At 48.8% G+C, this 24,251-nt stretch overlaps 1 protein-coding gene across 3 annotated transcripts in view; it reads right to left on the bottom strand.

The window, feature by feature from the left end:
* CALY (calcyon neuron specific vesicular protein) overlaps positions 1-18,054 on the bottom strand; it is a 42,608-nt gene extending 24,554 nt beyond the window's left edge. The window contains exons 1-2 of one of the 3 annotated variants that reach the window (XM_084634808.1): positions 17,825-18,054; positions 7,995-8,065 (exon numbers count right to left, since the gene is read on the bottom strand). The gene's annotated coding sequence lies outside the window, so the exon portion shown is untranslated. The remainder of the gene's footprint in view (positions 1-7,994; positions 8,066-17,824) is intronic. The other 2 variants (XM_084634806.1, XM_084634807.1) reach the window with 2 other exon arrangements.
* Between the last annotated feature and the right edge of the window lie 6,197 nt (positions 18,055-24,251).

Below are 24,251 nucleotides of genomic sequence, written 5' to 3'. Positions count from 1 at the left end.
GGCTGAGAACAGGAAATTGCAGGCTGTATGTAACAGCACCTCCGGTGATTCCTGCCATGACATTATGAATGTGCTACCGGTCAGCTGCCCAAGCCTCCCAAAATCTCTCTCAAAGCCATAAAAACACACACCACACAGGCAGAGCGCAGCTCTCCTGAACTAGCCAGAAACAAACTACAGCTCAGAACCAACCTGACTGGAGCAAGGGCTCATGCATGCATGTGCCAGCGTCTCCAAGGGTTCAAAACCCATCAGTCGGGTCCCAAAGTCAGGGTACTGGGTTAAAACCAGGAGGTTTGTTTAATAGTCAATGCTGGGTTTGTTTTGTTGCCCCTAGGACACACTTGGGTCATGCTTTCCTAGGCAATCAGAAGGGCTAAAACTTTTTTAAAAGTGAAAGCTGGGATTCCTCTGACTCCAGAGCTGGGGCTTTACGAAAAGCACCAACTACTTGTTGCAAGTAGTTGTGACAACATTCCCAAAGTTGGCAGGACGGGAAGTCCATGGATTTCGGCAGGAGCTTAGCAGGTGCTCTGAGGGCAGCGTCAGGCCCCTAGAGCAGAACCAGCCCATACATGGTAAGTATTTTGAGATAATTGGCAATCAATCCATGGGATGTGCAAAAGTCCAGTGAGCACAAGCTCTTCAGCACTTAGATACAGAGGCCAGGCTTGCAGGCTGCTCAACCTCTCCAGTTATTATTCAAAAACTCTGCTGAGGGTTGGTCACTTTCAAAAATCTGTCTGCTCCATTGAGGTGCTTTAAATAGGAGCTGTCAGATGCTGAACTCTTTGAAAATCTGGCTCCAGGTGCCTAGATATGGGTGGGCTTCGGAGCCTGACTTTAAGCATTCTGCTTTGCAAGTGTCCGCTTTATTTTCAGCATGGTTTTGTGATGTCGTTCAGAAATGTGAGCAACTCAAAGAGACAAGATCAGCCCCAAAGAGCTCTTTCAAAACACCTGACTTTTTCAGCCCTAGGATGCAAACACCTCAGAGACATGGTGACAACAGATGTCAAAGAGATGAGGATCGAAGAGACTGGGGCATGGAACAGTAATTCCTAGATTCCAAGGCTAGAAGGGACCACTGTGACCATCTAGTCTGACCTCCGGCATAACACAGGTCAGAGAACTGCCCCACAATAATTCCTAGAACAGTTCTTTAGAAAAACATCGTGATTTAAAAATTGCTAGTGATGGAGAATCCACCACGACTCTTGGTACATTGTTCCAATGGTTAATTATCCTCACTGTTAACAATGTATGCCTTATTTCCAGTCTGAATTTGTCTAACTCCAACTTCCAGCCATTGGATCATGTTATACCTTTCTCTGTTAGATTGAGATATTATTAATATTTGTTCCCCATGTAGGTACTTACAGACTATAATTGAATCACCCCTAACCTTTTTGTTAAACTAAATAGATTGAGCTCCTGGAGTCCATCACTATAAGTCAGGTTTTTTAATCTTTGAATCATTCTCGTGGCTCTTCTCTGAACCCTCTCCTACTTTTCAACATCCTTCTTGAATTGTGGGAACCAGAACTGGACACGGTGTTCCAGCATCGGTTGCACCAGTGTCAAATATGAAGGTAAAATAACCTTGCTACACCTACTCGAGATTCCCCTGTTCATGCATCCAAAGATCGCATTAGCCCTTTTGGTCACAGCATCGGACTGGGTGTTCGTACTCAGCTGATTATCCAAACCTCTACCCCCATGTCTTTTCCAAACTCAGGTCTTGTCTACATGAGTGAGGGTATTGCCATGTAACTATACCAACTAGCTAGACCATCATTACTATACTGGCAAAAGTTCTCAGGCTACACCTGGCCTCAGGCTGTGCCCTGCCATTGTCCATGAGTTTTTAAAGCCCTAAACGAAAGCCATCCATTCCCACCTCCAATAGCACAAACCATCAGTCATAGGGTCAGTCCTTAAATAAGAAAAGAACAAAAAAAAAGGAGGGCCAGTTACAGCTGTTTGAACACCTTCGCCACACATTTCCTGACCTTCTGGGATTCTTTCCCATTTAAGATTAGCTCTGAATGCCCAGGGTTTCTGATTCTTGTTTAGGGAATAATTGCAATGTCCCTGGGAAAGTGTTCATCATTAAATCACTAATATGTACTCTCAGCCCTCACTCCCACAGAACATTCCCTCTCCTGGGAATGGCTTAAGAGATCAGGATGGGGAGCGGCTGGGGCACAGAACAGCCCCCAGTTCAGAGCCCCGCCATAATTGCTATTGTCAGTTATTTGTTCACAGGCAATTTCCATACATTCCTCCTGCCTGAGCAGTGCTCAGGCCTCCCAACCCTCCCATTCTACTGACACAGGGTCCCAGCGGCTCTCCCTGTCTTTCTGTCCATTTCCTTCTCCTTTGTCATTGGGGGAGTGTCACAGGGTCAGTCCAGAATCAGATTCCACTCTAGGAGAAAGAGAGCAGCTTGTGCCAGGTGAAGTCATTCATCTGTTTATGTTCCTTCCTTCTGATTCCTTATAGGGCCTTATGGGATGTTAGATAACGAATCCCAGCTGCTGGCTCTGGTGTACGGCAAGACAGGAAGATGGGACAAGGGCATGGCTGGGAAGGCTATTTAGCATCCAGGGTCACATCCAGCACCCAGAACTTCTCTGACCCATGAAGCTCAGCAGTGACCCGACAAGCCACACAACCTCTCTAGAGTCAGAAAGTGCTGGATGTGTGCTCCCTGCGACCCAGCACTGTGCATGTACCAGCTGGGGTCCCAGCCACAGACAGGGGTGCCAGGAGCAGGGACCCCTCATTAACCAGCTATATCCACTTCCCGAGTGCATCAGGCATCGCTATTAAACCTGCCCCCCGGGCCACATGCTCTTCCTGTTTACAAGACCTTCTTTGTAATAAACCTCAGTCCTCCCCTGTACTCCACAATTATAAACAGCCTCTGCGCCATCTACACAGACTGATGCATGATGAGAGAGTGATTCCTTCTGCCCTGTACCTCTGCACTAACGTATGGCACAGAGAGGGCCGGTGTAGTTGGATTGGTAACTGGTTAAAAGACAGGAAACAAAGGATAGCAATAAATGGCCAGTTTTCAGAATGCAGAGAGGTAAATAGTGGCATCCCCCAGGGTCTGTACTGGGCCTAATCCTATTTGTGACAGGGTCAGGTCAGATGGCTGTAGGAGAGTAATTTTTTTTTCCAGGGGAGAGCGTGAACGCAGTCCCCCACTACCACAAATTATGCAGTCGAGTTTCCCACATTTGGGGAAATCGCAGGGGTCAGCACACCCGCAGTGAGCCTCATCCTGGGAAAACCACCTTCATGATCATGGTGTCTCCCCTGCCAGGTAAGTATAGAAGACAGATATATTAGCCCCAGACTAAGTAGGTCCCTTTTCCCTGGGTAAGGTAACAGGGAAGGTTCCAGAACAATCAGGAACCTTCTGCAGATAATTAAGACAGGCTGATTAGAACACCTGCAGCCAATCAAGAAGCTGCTAGAATCAATTAAGGCAGGCTAATCAGGGCACCTGGGTTTTAAAAAGGAGCTCCCTTCAGTTTGTGGTGTGCGTGTGAGGAGCTGGGAGCAAGAGGCACTAGGAGCTGAGAGTGAGTATGCGGACTGTTGGAGGACTGAGGTGTACAAGTGTTATCAGACACCAGGAGGAAGGTCCTATGGTGAGGATAAAGAAGGTGTTGGGAGGAGGCCATGGGGAAGTAGCCCAGGGAGTTGTAGCTGTTACACAGCTGTTCCCGGAGGCACTCTAGACAGCTGCATTCCACAGGGCCCTGGGCTGGAACCCGGAGTAGAGGACGGGCCCGGGTTCCCCCCAAATCCTCCCAACTCCTGGTCAGACACAGGAGGAGTCAACCTGCACTGTGAGTTTAGAAAAATGGCCAAGCTGAGGGCTGCCATGAAGCTCCAAGGCGAGCAAATCTGCCAATAAGCGCAAGACCCACCAAGGTAGAGCAGGAACTTTGTCACATATTCAACATATTCATAAATGATCTGGAAAAAGGGGTAAACAGTGAGGTGGCAAAATTTGCAGATGCTACAAAACTACTCGAGATAGTTAAGTCCCAGGCAGACTGTGAAGAGCTACAAAAGGATCGCACAAAACTGGGTGACTGGGCAACAAAATAGCAGATGAAATTCAATGTTGATAAATGCAAAGTAATGCGCATTAGAAAACATAATCCCAAATATACATACCAAATGATGGGGTCTAAATTAGCTGTGATCACTCAAGAAAGAGATCTTGGAGTCAGTGTGGATAGTTCTCTGAAAACATCCACTCAATGTGCAGCGGCAGTCAAAAAAGTGAACAGAATGTTGGGCATCATTAAGAAAGATAATAAGACAGAAAATATCCCTATTATATTGCCTCTAAATAAATCCATGGTATGTCCGCATCTTGAATACTGTGTGTAGATGTGGTTGCCCCATCTCAAATAAGATATATTGGAATTGGAAAAGTTCAGAAAAAGGCAACAAAATGATATGGGGTATGGAACGGCTTTCATATGAGGAGAGATTAATAAGACAGGGACTGTTCAGCTTGGAAAAGAGACAACTAAGGGGGGATATGATTGAGGTCTCTAAAATATTGACTGGTGTGAAGAAAGTAAATAAGAAAATGTTATTTACTCCTTTTCATAACACACGAACTATGGGTCACCAAATGAAATTAATAGGCAGCAAGTTTAAAACAAACAAAAGGAAGCATTTCTTCATACAATGCACTCCTTGTGGAACTCCTTGCCAGAGGAAGTTGTGAAGGCCAAGACTATAACAGGGGTCAAGAAAGAACTAGATAAGTTCATGGAGAATAGGTCCATCAATGGCTATTAGCCAGGATGGGCAGGGATGGTGTCTCTTGCCTCTTTGCCAGAAGCTGGGAATGGGTAACAGGGGATGGATCATTTGATGAGTACCAGTTCTGTTCATTCCCTCTGAAGCACCTGGCGTTGGCCACTGTCGGAAGACAGGATACTGGGCTAGATGGACCTTTGGTCTGGCCCAATATGGCCGTTCTTATGTTTTTATGGTGAACGCCACCCAGTGAATGAGACACTGGGATTTACAGGGCTGATTCCTTCAACAGACATAAAAATCATCTGGTCAGTGTCTGATACCCAGGCCTGCTCTCCTCAGAGCCATGAGCCAAGTGCACTCAGAACGCATCGATTCCAAGGCCAGAAGGGATTATGGTGATCATCTAGTCTGACCTCCTGCAGAACACAGGCCCCAAAATAATTCTGAAACCAGATCTGTTACAAAGACATCCAATCTCAATTTAAAAATTGTCAATGATAGTGAATCCACCACAACCCTTCGTCAACTGATCCAAAGGTTAATTACTCTCACTGTTAAAATGTACACCTTATTCCCAATCTGAATTTGTCTATCATCAACTCGCAGCCATTGCATTGTGTTAGACCTTTCTCTGTTAGGTTGAAAAGCCCTTTATTAAATATTTTTTCCCATGTAGGTATTTATAGACTATGATCAAGTCATCCCTTAACCTTTTCTTTATTAAGCTAAATACACTGAGATCCTTGAGTCTATCATGATAAGTGATGTTTTTTAATTCTTTAATCATTCTCGTGGCTCTTCTCTGACTCTTTCTAATGATCAGCATGCTACTTGAACCATGGGCACCAGAACTGGACACAGGATTCCAGCAGTGGTCACACTCCGTGCCAAATCCAGAGGTAACATAACGTCTCTGCTCCTATTCGATTCCCTGTTTATTCATCCCAGGATCACATTCATGCTTTTGGCTACAGTGTTGCACTGGGAGCTCATGTTCAGCTGATTATCCACCTTGACCCCGCAAGTCTTTTTCAGAGTCCCTGCTTCCCAGGATAGAGTCCCCCATCCTGTAAGTACAGCATACATTCTTTGTTCCTAGATATAAACATTTACACTTAGCCATATTAAAAGGCATATTGTTTACTTGCACCCAATTTACAAGCAATGCAGATCACTCTGCATCAGTGACTTGTCCTCTTCATTACTTACCCGCAGCCCCCCTCAGTAATTTTTTTGTCATCTGAAAACTTATCGTGATGATTTTATGTTTTCTTCCAGGTCATTGATAAAAATGTTAAATAGCATAGGACCAAGAATCCATCACTGTGGGACATCAATGGAAACACACCCACTCAAGAATTATTCCCCTTGTACAATTACATTTTGAGACCTATCAGTTAGCCAGTTTTTAATCCACTTCATGTGCCCCATGTTAATTTTACATTGTTCTAGATCTTTAAACAAAATGTCGTGTGGTACCAAGCCAAATGCCTTAGAGAAGTCTAAGTATGTTACATCAACATTATTATCTTTATCAACCAAACTTTCAATTTTATTAAAAAAGGTATTAAATTAGTTTGACAGGATCTATTTTCTATAAACCCATGATGATTTGCATTAATTACGTTACTATACTTTAATTCTTTATTGAGCGCCATATCAGCTGCTCCACTACCTTGCCCAGGTTCAATGTCAGACTGACAGGCCAATAATTACCCAACTCATCTCATTTACCCTTTTTAAAAATTGGTACAATATTAGCTTTGTTCTAGTCTTCTGGAACTTCCCCCGTGCTCCAGGACTTATTGCAACTCAACATTAATGGTCCAGTGTGCTCCTCAGCCAGCTCTTTTAAAACTCGTGGATGCAAGATATGTGGATATGCTAACTTAAAAATGTCCAACTTTGGTAGTTTCTGTTTAACATGCTCCAGAGATACTAGTGATATGGGAAGAGTGTTATCACCATATGATGAAAGTATATCATCTGTTTTTCTCTAAGTACCAAACAAATATTTATTGAATACCTCTGCCTTTTCTGCATTTTTATTGATAATTCTACAATAGAACCTCAGAGTTACAAACACCAGAGTTACGAACAGACCAGCCAATCACACACCTCATTTGGAACTGGAAGTACACAATTAGGCGGCAGCAGATAAAAAAAAAAGCAAATACAGTACAGTATTATGTTAAATGTAAACTACAATAAATAAATAAATAAAGGGAAAGCGGTATTTTTCTTCCGCATAGTAAAGTTTCAAAGCTGTATTAAGTCAGTGTTCAGTTATAAACTTTTGAAAGAACAACCATAATGTTTTGTTCCAAGTTACAAACAACCTCCATTCCTGATGTGTTCATAACTCTGAGGTTCTACTGTACTACATCCATCCAGTAATGGATTGATACCATTGTCAGGATTCATTTTGTTCCTAATATGTTTTAAAATCTCCTTATTGTCCTTAACTCTGCTGGCCATAGATTTCTCCTTGGTTCCATTGACTTCCCTTATCACTTTTCTACAATTCCTAACTTCTGATTTATATTCATTACTATCAGCTTTTCCTTTCTTCTATTTGTTATGAGTTTTTTTTTAAATATAGCTGCCTTCAATTCCCCTCTAAACCAAGTCATTTTTTTAAAACCAGTATGACCTTCTTCCTCAATTTTGGCCCAACTTTAGTTGGTTTGTTTTCCTAAAACAGCCAGCTCTCTAGAGACAAGGAAACTTTGGGCTGCATTTTGCAGATATTTTATAGAAAAGTTTAAGAAAATGATCTGGATCTGAATCTTGTGGCTTACGTTCCTTTCTACTAAATATCCCAGGAAATCACAGCTGTATACAGCATTCTTTGCTACCGCATTGCATCTCTGGTGACTTTATCGCAGGTTTCATGATTTGTGGTGTGTTCCTTAAAGCCCTGGCTGCTGGAATCAGGAAATGGGATGACAACCACTGGCTCTTATTCTGCCTTTGTCTGCTAGAGGAAAGAGCCATTTATACTCAGAAATCCTGTCCATGGGTAGGTACTTGCAGACATGATCAAGTTACCTCTGAACTTTCTCTTGGATAAATTAATAGATGGAGATTCTTTTCTCTCTCCCTATGTCTTCACTGTGAAGTTAATTCAGGTGATCAGCAGCCAGGTGAGTCTAGAGGGTATGAGCAGTCACTTTGCAAAGCCCTACCTGATTTACTGGGTCCTAACTGATGATGCACTCCCCCATGTGTCAGGTTTCAGAGTAGCAGCCGTGTTAGTCTGTATCCGCAAAAAGAAAAGGAATACTTGTGGAACCTTAGAGACTAACAAATTTATTTGAGCATAAGCTTTTGTGAGCTACAGCTCACTTCATCGGATGCATGCAGTGGAAAATACTGCGGGGAATATCCCATGGTTGTCTGTGCTGCAGTAAGAGGAACCACTCTATGATTCTTTCCCATTGAGTTATGGGAGAGCTAGTCCGTCCTCCTGGGCACACACCGGGAATTGTGGGAAGGCAGTGGAGGACTATCAACACTCCAGTGATTTAGGCTTGTTGACACAAGTATAGTTATGCTGACCAGTTTCCCCGCATAGATGAAGCTTTAACTGGCTAATGCCAAGTAGGGGGTGTTATCAGCCAGAGCTTGACTTCTGTTTTCACTCAAACCCCCATGCCCAGGTTCAATGAGCGACCAAACTCAGGTGAGAGGTTTGTGTGTGGGGACGTGAACAGGAGGAGTGTTGTTCTGAAGAAGGACTGTCTCTGGCCCAAAAAGGGATAAGATGTTACTAAAAGCCTTATTTACTGGTACAACATTAAACAATGAAGTGTGGACAGACAGAAGTGCCATCGACTTGAGCGTTAGGCATCACTTTGCCCGATCAATTAAACAAACAGCAAAGGAAGAAAGACAGGAAAGAAGAAATCAGGTGGGGAAGGAAACATGACACATGGAGGGGTGACAGCAATAGACCAAGTCTCACAGCCCATGTGGTGTTCAGGATTCAGCCAGTGCTAGTAGAGGTGGAGATGTCATCTGGGTCCCTCTCTCTGGCCTCATCTGATTGGGTCCTCTCTCAGGATAAGGATGACAAATGGCCCGTGGCATCATGGTGGATCCCAGGATACAGTGGTGGTGGCATGATGATAACAGTGGCTTCCTCCAGTCCACCCATCTTCACTCCAAAGACTCTTTTTAAGGATCCCAAAAGGGAGCAATAGGCAGAATAGCCTACCTGTAAGGGACCAGGGCATGGGCAGTCTGGCCTAGTAGTCACAGCTGGGCTGAGGTCCTGCCCACTAGGGACAGGCATCACTGTGCAGGAGTTGGAGGGATCACAAAGCTGGGTCCCATAAATCAGAGTTAGAGTCAGAGTTAGGCCAGGGTCAAAGACCAGAGGCAATACCAGGCTAGAATTGGGAGGCAGAAGTTGGGGTCAGGCTGGATTCAGAGACAAGGCAAAGTCTGTGAAATTGCCCCCAACAACTTCCTAGGCCGACCCCAGGGGTTAAGTAGGGACACTTGGCCAATCGGTGTGGCACAGGGTACTGTCAATCTGGGTCTTGTGGGTGGTACCTCTTGCGGTGCCTATTCTCCACTGTGCTCCCTGGCTATACTTCTTTATAGGCTCTTCGTGGTACTTTGGGTACATCAGTTACCCAAGGCTCTACAGTCTTGGGTTCTAAACCCCAGGTCCTTGGCTAGTATCTCATTATTTTATCCACCTGTTAGGCCTAATAGCCAACCAGAGCTGGGTAATATTTATTTATTTCTGTCAACAGTATTCCTGAAAAATGCATTTTTTTTGGTCAGATGAAACTATTTGTGAATTTGGGTCCAATTTGGTGAATACTTTTGGCCCAATGACAAAGGAGGAAAATATATTTTGGAAAAGTTGAAACATTTTGGTGTGATAATTTTGAAACAAAATGTTTCAAAGTTTCATTTCAGAGAGCACTGACAGTCTGGGTGTGACTGGAGTGTCCGAGTGCACTGATAGTGTGGTTTGCATGTGGTTGGAGTGTCTGAGGACACTCCAGTGTTCTCAGAGTGTGACGGGACTGTCCAAGTGCAATGACAGCCTTGTCGGGGTGCGACTGGACTGTCAGAGAGCACGGACAGTGTGGGCTGGGTGTGAAGGGAGTGTTACAGAGCACGGACAGTGTTGTCTAGGTGCAACGGGGCTGTCAGAATGCCCTGCCTGTGTTGCTGGGTGTGACTGGAGTTTGGGAGAGAACTGTCAGCATTGTCGGGGTGTGACTGGAGTGTCAGAGATCACTGACAGTGTTGTTGGGTGTGACTGGAGTGGACTGACAGCATTGTCAGGGTGTTGTCAGGGCATGAATAGAGTGTCAGAGAGCACTGACAGTGTGGTTGGGTGTGACTGGAGTGTGGGAGCGAACTGACCGTGTTGCCAGGTGTGAGCAGCATTGATAGTGGGGTGTGGCTGTGAAGGCAGCAAGGAATGAAGGAGATTTTTCCTTCCCTGAAGAATTTCCTGCTGTTAGGGACAAGTCCTGATGCCATCTGTACTGTCACTCCACATAGCCTTCATTGGTGTTTTTATTTACTTGGCACCAGTCGCCCTTGTGTCTGGGCAGGACCAGGGCCCTGATTCAGCAAAGCGCGGATCCTGGCGGTCTATAACACACCTTAAGCACTATTCCAGGGGAGACTCTAATAGTTTTCTTCCTCAGTGTGATTTTTGCCCAGACAGACTCTGTCTTATCCTTTCCATCACTTCTTATTTCTTTACAGTCTACCTCATCATTGATATACAATGCTACTCCACCACCTTTGCCTTTATTCCTGTCTTTCCTAAACAGCACATACCCTTCAATACCTGTACTCCGGTCATGACTACCATTCCACCATGTTTCTGTTATCCCTATAATATCTAGTTTCACTTCCTGCACCAGTAGCTCTAGTTCCTCCATTTTATTACCTAGGCTTCTCACATTAGTGTACAAACATCTTAATTTTTGCTGTTTGGCTTCGCTCACATTCTGTACCCAATTGGGCACAGACATTCTACCGCCAATATTACCTATTAGATTGGTATGTACACTGCCCTTCCACCTTATGTCCATTCTCCTACCCACAGCTGTATCCTTTCTTACTTCATTTTCTTCCCTCTCAAAGAGAATAACTGGCGTGGAGATTACCTGGACATCTCCCCCGAATTCCTAGTTTAAAGCTTTCTTGATCAGTTGTGCCATCCTCCATCCTAGAAGTCTATTTCCCTACTTACTCAGGTGAAGTCCATCCTGAGAGAACAGTCCTCTGTCCATGAATGCTTCCTAATGGCCATACATACCAAAGCCCTCCTTATAGCACCACTGCCTGAGCCATCTGTTGAGCATCATAATCTTGTCACATGTTTGTTGCCCTTCTCTAGGAACAGGCAGAATCCCATTGAAGATCACCCGAGCCTCGATTTCCTTTAGCGTCTTCCCCAGCCTGGCATAGTCTCCCTTGATATGTTCCAGCGAGAATCTAGCCATATCATTTGTTCCCACATGAAGGATAATCAGTGGATTCTTTCTGGCTCCCATTAGGATCCTCTTCAGCCTCAGGTCCACATCCTGTATCTTAGGACCTGGCAGACAGCACACCCTTCTGTTCTCTGGATTAGCTCTTGTTACAGGCCTGTCTATTCTTGTCAGTAATGAGTCCCAAACACGTAGACCTGCCTTTTCCTGGCAATGGTGCGATTCTCCAGTCTATCCCCTATCCCATCAGGCCACAAGGCCTCTCGATTCCTATTGTCCCTTGCAATCCTCTGCAACCCATCTCGTATCCTCCTGGGGCTCATATTTGGTGTTATTATCTCCACTGACTCTTGCCCTCTTCCAATAGGACTATCTGCTCTTCTCTTTTTCCTTGCCCTCTCACCTTCAGTGACCACCTGCTGTGCCCCTTCTTCATTTTCCAACTCTGCAAACCTGTTCCTGAGCTCCATTTCTCCTTCACTGCCCAGTCTTTTCCTCTGCCTGGTTCTCCTAGTCACATGCTTCCACTGTCCACTTTCCTCACCCAGCAGTATCCCCTCAGAGTTCTTCGGTCCTGCTTCCATCTGCAAGTCTGAGCTTTTCCCTTCAGCCTCCTCATGTCTTTGCTCCATCATCTGCTCGAACCCCTTTCTAAACTCAAACTGAGTCTCCACCTGCATCTCCAATCCTAGGATCTTCTCTTCCTTCAGCTCTATCAGGTGGCACTTCATGCAGACGAAATTCTTTACAGGTACCCCCTCCAGGATCATGTACATGCCACAGCTTCTACATCCAGTCATCTTCATAGTGTCTTCCACTACTTGGATCACTACCACTGCTGCCTCGGTGTCTGTCATAGCCTTCTCACCTAAGTCCTGTTAGTCTGGGAAACACAAACCAAACCAAAACACCCACCCACCGCAAAACAAACCCCCAATGAGCACGAAAACACTACCAGAACACCACACACTCACTTCACTAGCCTGTCTGTTCCTTTGCCTGGCTCTTAGTCTTCCCCCAAAACTCCCCTTTCAAACTCCCCAGTTTACAGCTCTGTTTGCTGGCTCCTGTGCGGCTGCCTGACTGGTTGGCTACCTTTATAGGACCCCTAGTCAGAGAAACGCCGCCCCCTAATCAGGGCTCAGCTTCTCTCCCAGCACACTGCCCCTACAAGCAACCAGCTCCTGGGGGGAATCAGGATTCATTTGTAACTAAGACCAGAGAGCTATGTTTAAAGACGATCACAATTATTGATTGAAAACGTTCAATGCCACCACGGAAGTAACAACCAGGCAGTTTCCTCCCTGGGGTTTCCAGACATGGGGCACCGGTGCTGAAATCACAGCTCATTACAAGGATTCCAGCAGCAACTCCCTATTCACTGGGGCTAACTCTATGGTGCCCACGCTCATACTCAAAGTATTTCATTAGGCGCCCATCGATCACCTCTAAATCTCGCTGTATTAATCTGTTCGTGCAGAGCAGGGCAATCTGTTAATGATGCTTCCCTGTGTGGCCGGCCCACCCCAGCTGGAGAGAAGAGAACGATTTCCTTAGCAATCAGCATTTTGTTATTATGTATTCATAAAAGAAAAACGGCTCTAACCAATCCGTCAACAACAAACAACCATACAAGGTGGTGCGATCCCCAGGGCAACTTAACAATGACACCCCACCAAGCAACCACGCTCTGACAATGTTGGCTGACATTTCCAAAGAACATGGCTCATCCCCCCAGTTAGTACCCCCAAAGAGAAGCAGCCATGTACAATGGGAAATCACCCCTTCCATTTCAGAGCAAGTTTGGGTGCATCCACTCACATACACTGCTGTCTGCTTTCTCTCCACACACACCCCACTAGATTTTGCTCTCTAGTACATAATAACTCCACGGAATAACTCCATTGAAGTCACAGATTTAAGGCCAGCAGCAAGCCTTATGGTCATGTAATATGGGCTCCTGCATAGCACAGGCCAGAGAATTTCACCCAGTGATTCCTGCATCCAGCCCATATCTTGTGGTTGAGCTAGAGTATTTCTTTCAGGAAGAGAACTCAGTAGAGCTATTCTGGGTTTACCCCTGTGAAACTGAAAGCAAAATCCCACCCACCCACTTCTGACTTCAGCGGGGCTCCCCAGAGCATCAGTCAGGACAGAAATGGGACCTGCCTTATTTATTATTATAGCTAGTCCCAGCGATCAGCTATAAACCATGGGCCAAATCCTCAGACGCTGAAATGTCCACAGCCCCATTAATTTCAATGGCGCAATGATGATTTCCATCTTCTGAGGATCAGCCCCCGTGTCTGCAGAGAGTTGAGTTGGTCTGAGGGGCCAGGTGGGTTTCCCATCACTTCTGGCAGAACCACTGGACAGGCTCCCAGGGCCCAATTTTTATAGGTGTTTCGGAGTCTGTCTGCATCTTCGGGTGCCCAAATGACTTTGGGAATTTGGCCTCCAAGGTACATCTACACCGCAATTAACAACCCACGGCTGGCCTGTGCCAGCTGACTCAGGCTAAGGGGCTGTTCAATTGCAGTGTAGACGTTTGGGCTCAGACTAGAGTCCAGGCTCTAGGGCCCTGCCAGGTGGGAGGGTCCTGGAGTTCAGGCTGCAGCCCTAGCTGGAACATCCACACTGCAGTTAAACAGCCCCTTCGCCAGAGTCAGCTGGCCCAACTTATTGGCCAGGTATGTACCATATTGGCAGGGCTGGATTTACACCTTACACACCCCTAGGCACAGCATCTTCAGCACCCCCACCCCCGCCTACAGCTGACTTTTGTGTCTTCCGTAAAAAATGAAAGGAAAAGAAAGGTAAACACAGCCTCCCCGGGAAGGCAGAAGACCCTCCGCCACAGATGGCGCTCCCAGCCCGAGTCGGGGCACGGCCCACCTGCCCCAGGTGAGGTGCAAGGCGGGGACTGTACCTCTCCACATAGCAAGTGGTCCCCGGGTGTCTTCTGTCCCTCCCACAGCCGTGTTCCAACTCTGCCCATGCAAGTGAATGGCGTTCTGGCCACACTCCTCCCTCTGCCTCCCCGGTACGAGGTGAAGGCAGTGGGGTGGCTGAGATTGGGAAGGTGCTGGAATGCTCCCAGCACCTTCAGAAGCCGGCCTGCCCGGCCGCGGCTCACAGCACCTTTAGCAGCCTTAGGGTTTCCAGGTGTCTGGTTTTCAACCGGAACGCCGAGTCGAAAAGGGATCCTGGCAGCTCTGGTTGGCACAGCTGACTGGGCCGTTAAAAGTCCAGTCGGCAGCACAGCCCTGCCCTGGCTCTGTGCTGCTCCCAACAGCGGCTGCCAGAACCCCGTGGCCCCTAGGTGCATGGGTGGCCAGGGAGGCTGCGCATGCTGCCCCTGCTCCTAGTTCTGGCTCCATCGCTCCCATTGGCCAAGAACCGTGACCAATGGGAGCTGCGGGGACAACGACTCCAGGTGCGAGGGTAGCATGCACCATGCAGAACCATCTGGCCATGCCTCTGCCTTGGGACTTCAGAGACCTGGCTGCCACTTCCTGGGAGCTGCAGTAAGTGCCGCTGGGACCCCGCACCCTGTCCCACACCCCAATCCCCTGCCCCAGCCCGGAGTCCCCTCCTGCACCCAAACTCCCTCCCGGAGTCCCCTCCCCAACACCCCAACACTCTGCCGCAGTCCTGAGCCCCCTCCTGCACTCCAAACCCCCCCACCCCAGAGCCCACACCTCCAGCTGGAGCCCTCACCCCACCCCCACACCCCAACCCCCTGCCCCAACCTGGTGCAAGTGAGTGAGGATTGGGGAGAGTGAGTGATGGAGGGAGGAGGGATGGAGTGAGCGAGAGCAGGGCCTCAGAGAAGAGGCAGGACAGGGAAAGGGCCTCGGGGAAGGGGCAGGGGTATTTGGTTTTGTGCGATTAGAAAGTTGGCCCAGGCCAGGAGCTGCCTGCCTGCAAGGGGGCTGTATGTATTCGCTTTTTAACTTTTAACCCACTTTTAACTTTTAGATGCCCCTAGAATGCCAACGCCCTGAGGCACGGGCCTACTGTGCCTAATTGGAAATCCGGCCCTGCATATTCGTTTATATATGAGGAACTGGGGGGTCAGTGATCTGACCAAAGCCAGAGCGAGCGACAGAGGCAGGATTGGGAGCCCTGGCTGTAGCATGTGAGCTGTGTGGTCTCATATAGACTGTCATGCTTCCCTTCACAGCTCTCGCCCAGGCCACTCAGCCAGCACAGCTGGCTTCTCTGGGGGCAAGAGCTCAGCAGCAGCCAAGTCCGTGGATCGGTGCAACATAGCCCTCGTGCAGACGAGGGGATACGAGTGGTGAGCGAAGGTGACAGTGGCCAGGCAGGGGTACAGTTACAGATAAAATGCCACACCACTGCTGGTTTTTGCCAGTTAGGGCTTGCTAGCAACATTAGTAATGCAGCAGTGCAGGGAGCTGATTGCAACGAGCTGGGACCCGCCCCCCCACCCCAGAAGGGAGAGCAGAGGAGGGCATGCCCTGGGAAACTGGCATTCTCTAGGGCACTGTCATGTTTTCCAGCCAATTCAAGGCTGCCCTGGCCGATATCCTTGGCTATTCTACACAAAGCCTAGTCCACAAACCCTTCTCCCTGGGGAAAGCCACAGATGGGTTTCAAAGGAGTTATACCTGGTATGAAATTAGTCCAATAGTAACTTCCCTTGGAAAAGAGCCCAGAGTGATCAGTTGCTTTGGCATCAGGCAAGTCTGCTCCCTCACTGTCCCAGCAGGAAACACCTGGCCTAGGTGCAGCCTTTGTGTCACGACAGACATCAATCGCTGTGCGTAGCACATGCTTGTGAATAATGCTGGCTGTGGTGGCTCCCCGGTGACAGGGGGCCTGGCGTGTCCAGGTATCTGATTGGCCAGCCAGCACGGGCCGCTGAGAGATGAGCAGACACACACCGTTATCCGACACGCCCTGGCTCATGGAGCCTCTGGCCAGGCCAAAGGATTTTCCAAAATCTCATGAGTGCGTTAAAGGTTCGTATCCACCTGTATGTGACATCTGTCCTCTGGAAGACATACAGGCAATGCTCTCTACAACACTTGGGAAACATTTACTGGCCCACTTCCAATACTAAGCCAGTGAAGATGGGCACAGAACACGGCTGCTGGGGGACCCCGAGAGCGGCAGTTATCATGCTAGAGTTCCATGCACCTGCAGTAATGCTGGCTGCACTATGCTTGCTTGTTTTTTTCCCCATTTGATGCTACCAAAGCACTTGTCCAAACCTAACACAATGGCTGAGAAGAGACAGAACAGAGACAGAGCTCCTGGCAACCTTGCTTTGGGCTGACAGCTGGGGCTCGACACCTCTCATATTGACTCCTTTGTCAGCGACTGGGTGGAAACAAGCTAGATCTGCTGCTTCGGCCAAACCTGCTACATCAGCTGTGTGAGTAAGGTCCAGCCCCACACCCATGATGCAAACGAGGCTCAGGTTATTTCTGAGACTCAGCACGCTAGCGAAAGGAGGGGCAAGGAAGCAGAGTGCCTAAAAATAGGAATCACGGTTTGCCGATAACGACATGAAGCGATGAAAATGCTCTCCAGCCTTAGCCATTCTGGTGGGGACACAGAGCACCAGTCGCTGCTTATTGCAGAGGGGAAGAGGTAGAAGTCGAGTGAAGTGAATGCCTTTTCCTGCGCAAACACACAAAGCCCATGTGCAGATGTCCGTCGGCATTCTGCATTTCATCAGCTAGGCGTACAGAGCCTGAGTGAGCCACACACACCAGCCCATGCCGCAGTCCCGGATCCCAGAGCCATTAAATGGGGGAGGGGTTGAACCTTTGGCTAAGGGGGGAAAATAGCACCATTTTCGTTGCCTGTAGCAAAGTGGCTGCTGCTTAGAGATGCAGTCTGCCACGGATAGCAGAAATACCAGCCAGCTGGCATCTCAGTGTGGACTGCCACTGAGAAGGAAAATCCAGGTTCATCTGATCAATTTCCAACATCCCCACCTCTTTGTGTCTCTGAGCTCTGCAAGGGCGGAGGCTGAGAGCACAGTGTGCTGGACACCCATGCACAGAGAAGTTTGACAGAGCCAGGTTTATAATCCCATGGAGTGGCACTCTGAAAACACCAGCCAGTACAATAGAAAGAAAAAGCAAATATTCTGCTGTGGGCTATTTCCAAACCATCTTGTGTCCCTGTGTGTTGTTGCAAAAGCAGCTTTCTGTTGGAGACAGGGAATTCCCTTCAATCCTTGTGAGGCAATGGTGCCGCAGCTCCTCCAAACTTCACCTACCGAACCCATGGATGTATCAACATCATTTCCTAGCCCTGAGCCCATGCTGTCCGGGCTGCCGCCTGGATCTACATTGCCTCCCTCCCAGCCCTGAAACCTAGCCACACACCACTCCTGTCTCCTCCGGCTAGATGCAAAGGCAAAGGACAGAGAAAGCCACCTGGGGTACTTTGCCAATCCCCATCTATGCAATTAACATGCAACCGACACAGCGCCCCGGCTCCACAGGGACCATTCCCACCACCCCCGCCGGCCTGCTAGGAAGGATTCAGAAATCACTTACGTGGTGGAAAACGCTGCTGTTCTCCCTGCAAGGATTCTGCCTGTAAATGCTCTGCTGGGGTGAAGGCAGGCTGGCTGGTTAAGACTGGTTACCTAGGTGATGTATTCCAGGGCTGTGGGAAGAATTCGAAAGCTTCAAGGAGCAGCCTGGCGCTTTAAGAGCAGAGCTGCTCACAGCCTCTGCTGGCTCCCTGCCAGTTGAGGACCTGAAACATGAGGCCCTTGAGAGCCCCAAACAGCTGTCGCTCCCAGCTGTGACTGGTCTCCTGCATCATCCAGGGGCAGGGACAGGGGGCTTGGTCTTCACAGTGACCCCCGGGGCTGTCCCCAGGGCTGAATGCTGCCTTCCTGCCCTTCCCTGCAGGGCTCTGGCAGCTGAGTGATGACCGGGCAGGAGGGGCAGGTACAAAGTGCCCTCCTCGTCCCTGTGCACCCGTGGCACCAGCGAGTGCAGCCTGCCCTCTCCTGGACAGGGCTGGGCAGGAGCTGGGCCATGGCACTGCAGGGCAGGGCTTGTCCTCCACCTGCTGAATGGCAGTGTCATGCGCCCGCTTAGCCTGTGTCCAGGGAGGCTCTGGGTGGCATCATGCCTCCAGAGGGTGGTAATATGAGTCCTCACTGCCAACCTGGGGCCTTCACTGTGCCCTCTGGCTCTTTGTGATCATGCTGCTTCATGGTCCCCATCTCTTCCCCTGACCTCGCAAAGGCCCTCAGCGCGGGAGCAGCCCCGCTCACGGGCTGCTGGTAGCTGAGTGCACCATCCCCTGCCTTGCTGGACTGGGGTCCTGCTGCAGCGCAGCTCCCCAGCAAGCTGACTGTGCACCTGGGGCCAATGGAGACGGGCCTCGCTGGTCCTGGGATGGAGCGATTGACCCTGCTGTGTGACTGGGGTCAGGGCATACTGCTGTCTCTTCCCATCACCCCCTTATTCCTGGGGCTTAGAAGAAAATTGAACCTATGACAGAATTGGGGCAAATGAAGCCCCCTGGGGCTCTCAATCAGGGGCTGAGCTGGGGGCTGCAGCGCTGCCAGACCTCCCTGGAAGCAGTGGTTGGGGCCGGACTTGGCAACCTTAACAATGTTTTTAACATAGCTCTTTGTAGGGGAATTTCCTAGTTTTGTAAAATAAAACTAACTGAAAGCGCCAAGAAATTCCATCATGTGTGATGGCCCCGTCCCCCTCTCTCTGCCCCTCCCTATGCCATCCAAGAAGTTCGCACCCAGCTCTTCATCACCGCAGCACACACTGCTACCTCTTGAGCCAAAGCAGTAACCCTGCTCACTGTTCGCAGATCTGGAAGCAAGACAGAGAGCAGGGCTCACGGGGCTTGGGCTGTTTAATTGTGGTGTAGATGTTTGGGCTTGGGCTACAGCCTGAGCTCTGGCACCTTCCCACCTCACAGAGTCCTAGAGCCTGGGCTCCACCCCGAGCCAGAACATCTGCATCGCAGTTACACAGCCCCTTAGCCCGAGCCCCGCAAGCCCGAGCCAGCTATCATGGGCCAGCCACGGGTGTGTAATTGCAGTGTATATGTATCCTGAGTGATCAGAATGGATCCTTCTGGCCTTAGCATCTATGAATCTCTCCTTTTCCCATCATGCACTAGAGCATTTTCTTTCCATTTTCTTTCTCTCCACCTTCATCTCCCCACCTCTGACCTGTCACCCCCACACACTAACACCCCCCAAAACATGCACTGTGATTGTCCAGTTATAAACGTTTTTAATTCAGATTCCTTAGCTCTGTCTGATTTGATCTGACCCAAGTGTTGCCCATCTCTGAAACAGAATGGAACCAGCTCAATCATGATCCCCAAAATGACTCTCTCTTAGGGAGTCATTCTGGATGGCTGGTGCAAGACACAGCCAGGCACCTCCAGGCATAGCATGCTATGAGATTGTTTTGTGTGCTGGGATTCTGTACAATGGCCAGTGTGTCATAATACCACACAGCACAAGGTCAGAAATGCTGAGCGTGAGCCACAGTGCACACCTGAGCAGTGAAAAGTACAAGAAAATGGCACTATGCACCATGGCCACTGCACTCCCATGATGCACCCCAGTGACAAACCATGAGCAGAGATCACTGTGCCATATGGGAGATGTAGTCCGGCTGGGGAGCCTAGCCCATAGAGGAGAATGTGGTAACTACAACTCCCATGAGCCACTGCAGTGATATCTGCAAATAAAAAATGTTGGTGTACATCTTTTCTCATCTTCCCAGTGCATCCCAGCTCATCTTCTCCCACTTCATCTTCCCTGACTCCAAACAGAAGGAGCAATAGGCTAGAGGACTTTCTTCCAGAGAAGAATGCCAACAGGCCTTGCTCTTCTTCAAGGAACTTGGTTTTTCACCTATGAGCTGTAAAAGTCATCATAGGATCATAGCATCCAGTCCTCACCCACTGGTGAAAGCACTGTCACCTCACCCACCTACGTGACAGCACGGCAGAGACAGAGAGCCTGTTCTGCCTCCCTTCCCTTGGGTTACATTCTGCCCCCCACCTTCCTTCCTCCCAGCCTCCCTCTCACTCTCTTGCCTTTTCAGCATCTCCTGAAAACAACTGCACTGCATCAGCACAGCCAGCTGAGAGGACCAGTCCTGCCCTGTCTTAAAAAAACCCTGAAAACCACCCCAAGAACGTCCCTGGTTGGGACACGAACCAGGGTCCAAACAGTAGGTGTCGTAGTTGACCTGCCAGCCAGAGTGTCCATTTGTAACAGCCCAGCACTCCAACAGCGTCCCCGAAAGCCCTGCTGCCCCCACCTTCTCTATCCTGTATCTCCTCCACCTTGTGTCAGTCTGGGTGTTAGAAACAGGAGACATAAATACCCTTTGCCCATCAGGACTGGCAGGAAAATGAACTCTTTCCTGTTCATCACAAAAAGCTGTTAATAACATAAAATACCTTTAATATTTTGCCTCCAAAAACAAAACAAAGTGATTATGCAAAACAAATTTCATTAAAACCTATTAAGTATTTTTTATTCTAATTCAGTATAAAAACCTCTTTTAATTTCTTATGTTTAATCAATAAACTTTCAACTTTAAAATAAATGCTATTCTTTTTAAACCAAGGCCTCTTGTAGTGAGGCAGAGTAGCCTCCATCTGAGCCTGACAGGGAGGGACCATGCCACTCCCCCTGGTGGGGGGAGTCAAACCAGCCCCGCCCCCTATGCCCAAAGCAGAGTGGCATGGCAAGAAGTATAAAAGACAGGCCCTGTAGCTCAGTTGGGTTGGAGCCTGGGAAGAAGGTAGATGTCTCCAGCCTGGTGCAGAACTCTGGAGCCAAAATTGCACTGTGCAACACCCTGCCCCTGGAGGAGACTGTCCACGGAGAGGAGTTGCCAGGATTGCCGGCAGCTGTGTACCCTAAGGAGATGGCGGACCCTTGGACTATGGAGTCCTGCTCCCAGGGAAGCATGGAAGCATGGAAGCATGGAAGTAGCCCAGGGAAACCAGGCTTTAGTCTGGTTGTGCTGCCGGAAAACAAGTCGGTGTGTTTGGTGAGATCCCTGCTGACCCAGTGGTGGAACCATCCACCACTGTTAGGGCCCTGGTGGAGTAGATATACACCTACACAGACACACTCACGAGCGCACACATATATGCAAATACCTGCATGTATACACAGGCACATATGCCTGCACCTGCTTTCACACACACAACATTGGGGCTGTGTCTGTCTCAGACCTGTCCCTGTATGTGATCCTGAGAAGCCCCCCAATGCCTGCTGGCAAGGGGGTTACCGGAATGTCCTGATCGCTGTCTGTACATGCTGGTTCACCACAGAATGTGGCTGAGGTCTCAAATGAAAGCTGGGGTCATGCTGGCCATTAATGTTGTGACAGGTATGTACAGATCCTATGTAAGGAGTTATCTACAGATACAGAACAAACGTTCCTGAAGTCTGGATCAAGGCAGAGCTGACAAACAGGTTTCTGCCAGACAAAATGTGTTTATTCACCTGTCTTTCGGTCAGCCATGTAAACTAAGCATTGTAAGTTGGCACCATGGAGGCCCCTTTACATACAGCATCAACGGCGGTGATGTGAAATCACCAGGGAGGCAGCGCTCTGGAGAATAAGCTATGGAGGGATTATCCTGAGTCAGGAACAGACAAAGACCATTGGGGGATATGCGGGGAATGATCAGCCCTCCATCCTGCACCTCAGAAGTAATCTGGTGGGGCAATTACACTCATGAAAACAGGATCACAACCATGGTTGAAACGCTGCAGAGGATATGTGGGTTTTCCTCTATCCTTAGTATCTCTTGAATCTCAAATGTTTCATAATAAACTTAGGGCTGTCTTCACTATAAATCTAGCTCAGCACTGCGATGTTATACAAGGAGCTGATCCTGAGTGACTCATACAAGCTGGGGTGCACACTAGTCCCTGGGGAAGAGCTGGCCTGGTATTTCTCTGAGTATTCAGTGGAGTAGAGGCTGGACGTTACTGGAGAATGTTTAAAGGGGTGCACCGATCGTTAACCCACAAAGCATAGTAAGGGCTGGCATTGCCCAGAGGAGAGCGTTTGGGTGGCACACATGCTGATGGGGTCAGGGAACTGACACCCAGTTAAACACAAGCAAGTCTCGCTAGAGGCAAGGGGGTAACAAAGTGACTCATAGTCCTGGGCACCCCGAGAACTGTCACACTATAAACAAAGACAGTCAGAACAAACTGAGTCAGAATATTGACTTGCCTATACACCAAGGCTTGGAGCTTGAGGAACAAATCAGAGGAACTGGAATTGCTCATTCATGCACTTCAGTTCACTCTAGTTGCTATTATTAAAAGCTGGTGAGAAATTTGCACCATTGGAACGTTAAAATCAATGGTTATAACCTATTTAGTGGGCAAAAAGTGAGGGGGGTGGCACTCCATGCCAAAAATGGCATTACCTGTTTCTGAGTCACTAATAACTCTGATCCATATGCATTCAAGATAATTTTCTTTTATGTCCTAGCAGGTAAACCTCAAGATGGGGTGCTAGTTGGTATCTGCTACAGGCCACCAAATCACACTAGGAAACAGGATGACCGCCTCCTTGTGTGTCTATTTATAATGTGTAGGAAACAAAGCTGGGTGATCACAGGGGGCTTCAATTTGTAGGCTGGAGTAGGCTGGAGTCTTGTGCTCCCAGTATTAAAACATCCTTGGAATTTCTAAACATTATAGACCAGGGGTGGGCAAACTTTTTGGTGTGAGGGTCACATCGGGTTTCCAAAATTGTATGGCGGGCCAGTTAGGGGAGGCTGTGTCTCCCCAAACAGCCAGTTGTGGCCCGGACCCCGCCTCCTATCTGACACCCCCTGCCCCCGCTTCTCACCCTCTGATGGCTCCCCCAGGACTTCTGCCCCATCCAACCCCGCCCCCCATCCTCTGACGCACCCCCCCCCCCCGGAACTCCTACTCCATCCACCGCACCCTGCTCCCTGACCGCCCCAGGAAGCCCCACCCCTGACTGCCCCCCGCCACCCCATCCAACCCCTCCTCTCATTCCTGACTTGCCCCCCGGGACCCCTGCCCCATCCAACCCCCCTGTTCCCCGCCCTCTGACTGCCCCTCCCCCCATCCATACCCCACCCCCTGACCACCACCCCCAATTCCCCTGCCCTCTATCCAACCCCCCTGCTCCCTGCCCCCTTACCGTGCTGCCTGGAGCACCGGTGGCTGGCGGCGCTACAGCCGGGCTGCCCAGAGCACCAGGTCAGGCCGCGGCTCTGCAACTGCGCTGCCTGGCTGCCCGGAGCATTGTGCCGGCAGCGCAGTGCGCTGAGGCAGCAGGGGAAGAGGGACAGTGGGGGAGGGTCTGGGGGTGAGCCTCCCAGGCCAGGAACTCAGGGCCCAGGCAGGAGGGTCCCGCGGGCTGGATATGGCCTGCAGGCCGGTATGGCCTGCGCGCCGTAGTTTGCCCACCTCTGTTATAGAGGATAATTTCCTAATTCAAAAAGTGTTGCAGCCAACACAGGGAAATTGTTTCTTATACTTTATCCTAACAGATAAAGGAACTGATAACAGAACAAAAATTAAAGGGAGCTTAGATACAAGTGAGCATGCCTTGATCACTTTTATGATGTGCAAGCAGAATAAAGTCCAGACCAGTAATATATGTACTTGGTGCTTTAATGGGGCCAATTTCACAAAGCTGAAAATAATTGAACCAAATCAGCTAGGAGGAAGAATTTAACCAGAAAAATGTAAATGATCATTGGGAATCATTTAAGAACACCTTCCCATGCTCAAAAAGCCACAGTCTTACAACTGAGGAAGAAGGACATGCTGGTTTTAAAAAAAATGACCTGGGATAGAGTGGAAGTGAAGGTGGCTGTAAAATATAACAAAGGGAGGAAAGGAGAAGTTGATAATAACAAATATAAATCAGAAGTTAGGAACTGTTGAAAGTTGATAAGGAAAGC

This window comes from Lepidochelys olivacea, assembly GCF_965140295.1.
Source record: "Lepidochelys olivacea isolate rLepOli2 genome assembly, chromosome: 7".
Classification (NCBI taxonomy): domain Eukaryota; kingdom Metazoa; phylum Chordata; order Testudines; family Cheloniidae; genus Lepidochelys; species Lepidochelys olivacea.
The sequence above is the reverse complement of the archived record's forward strand: the minus strand, read 5'-3'. Positions and strand labels throughout refer to the sequence as shown.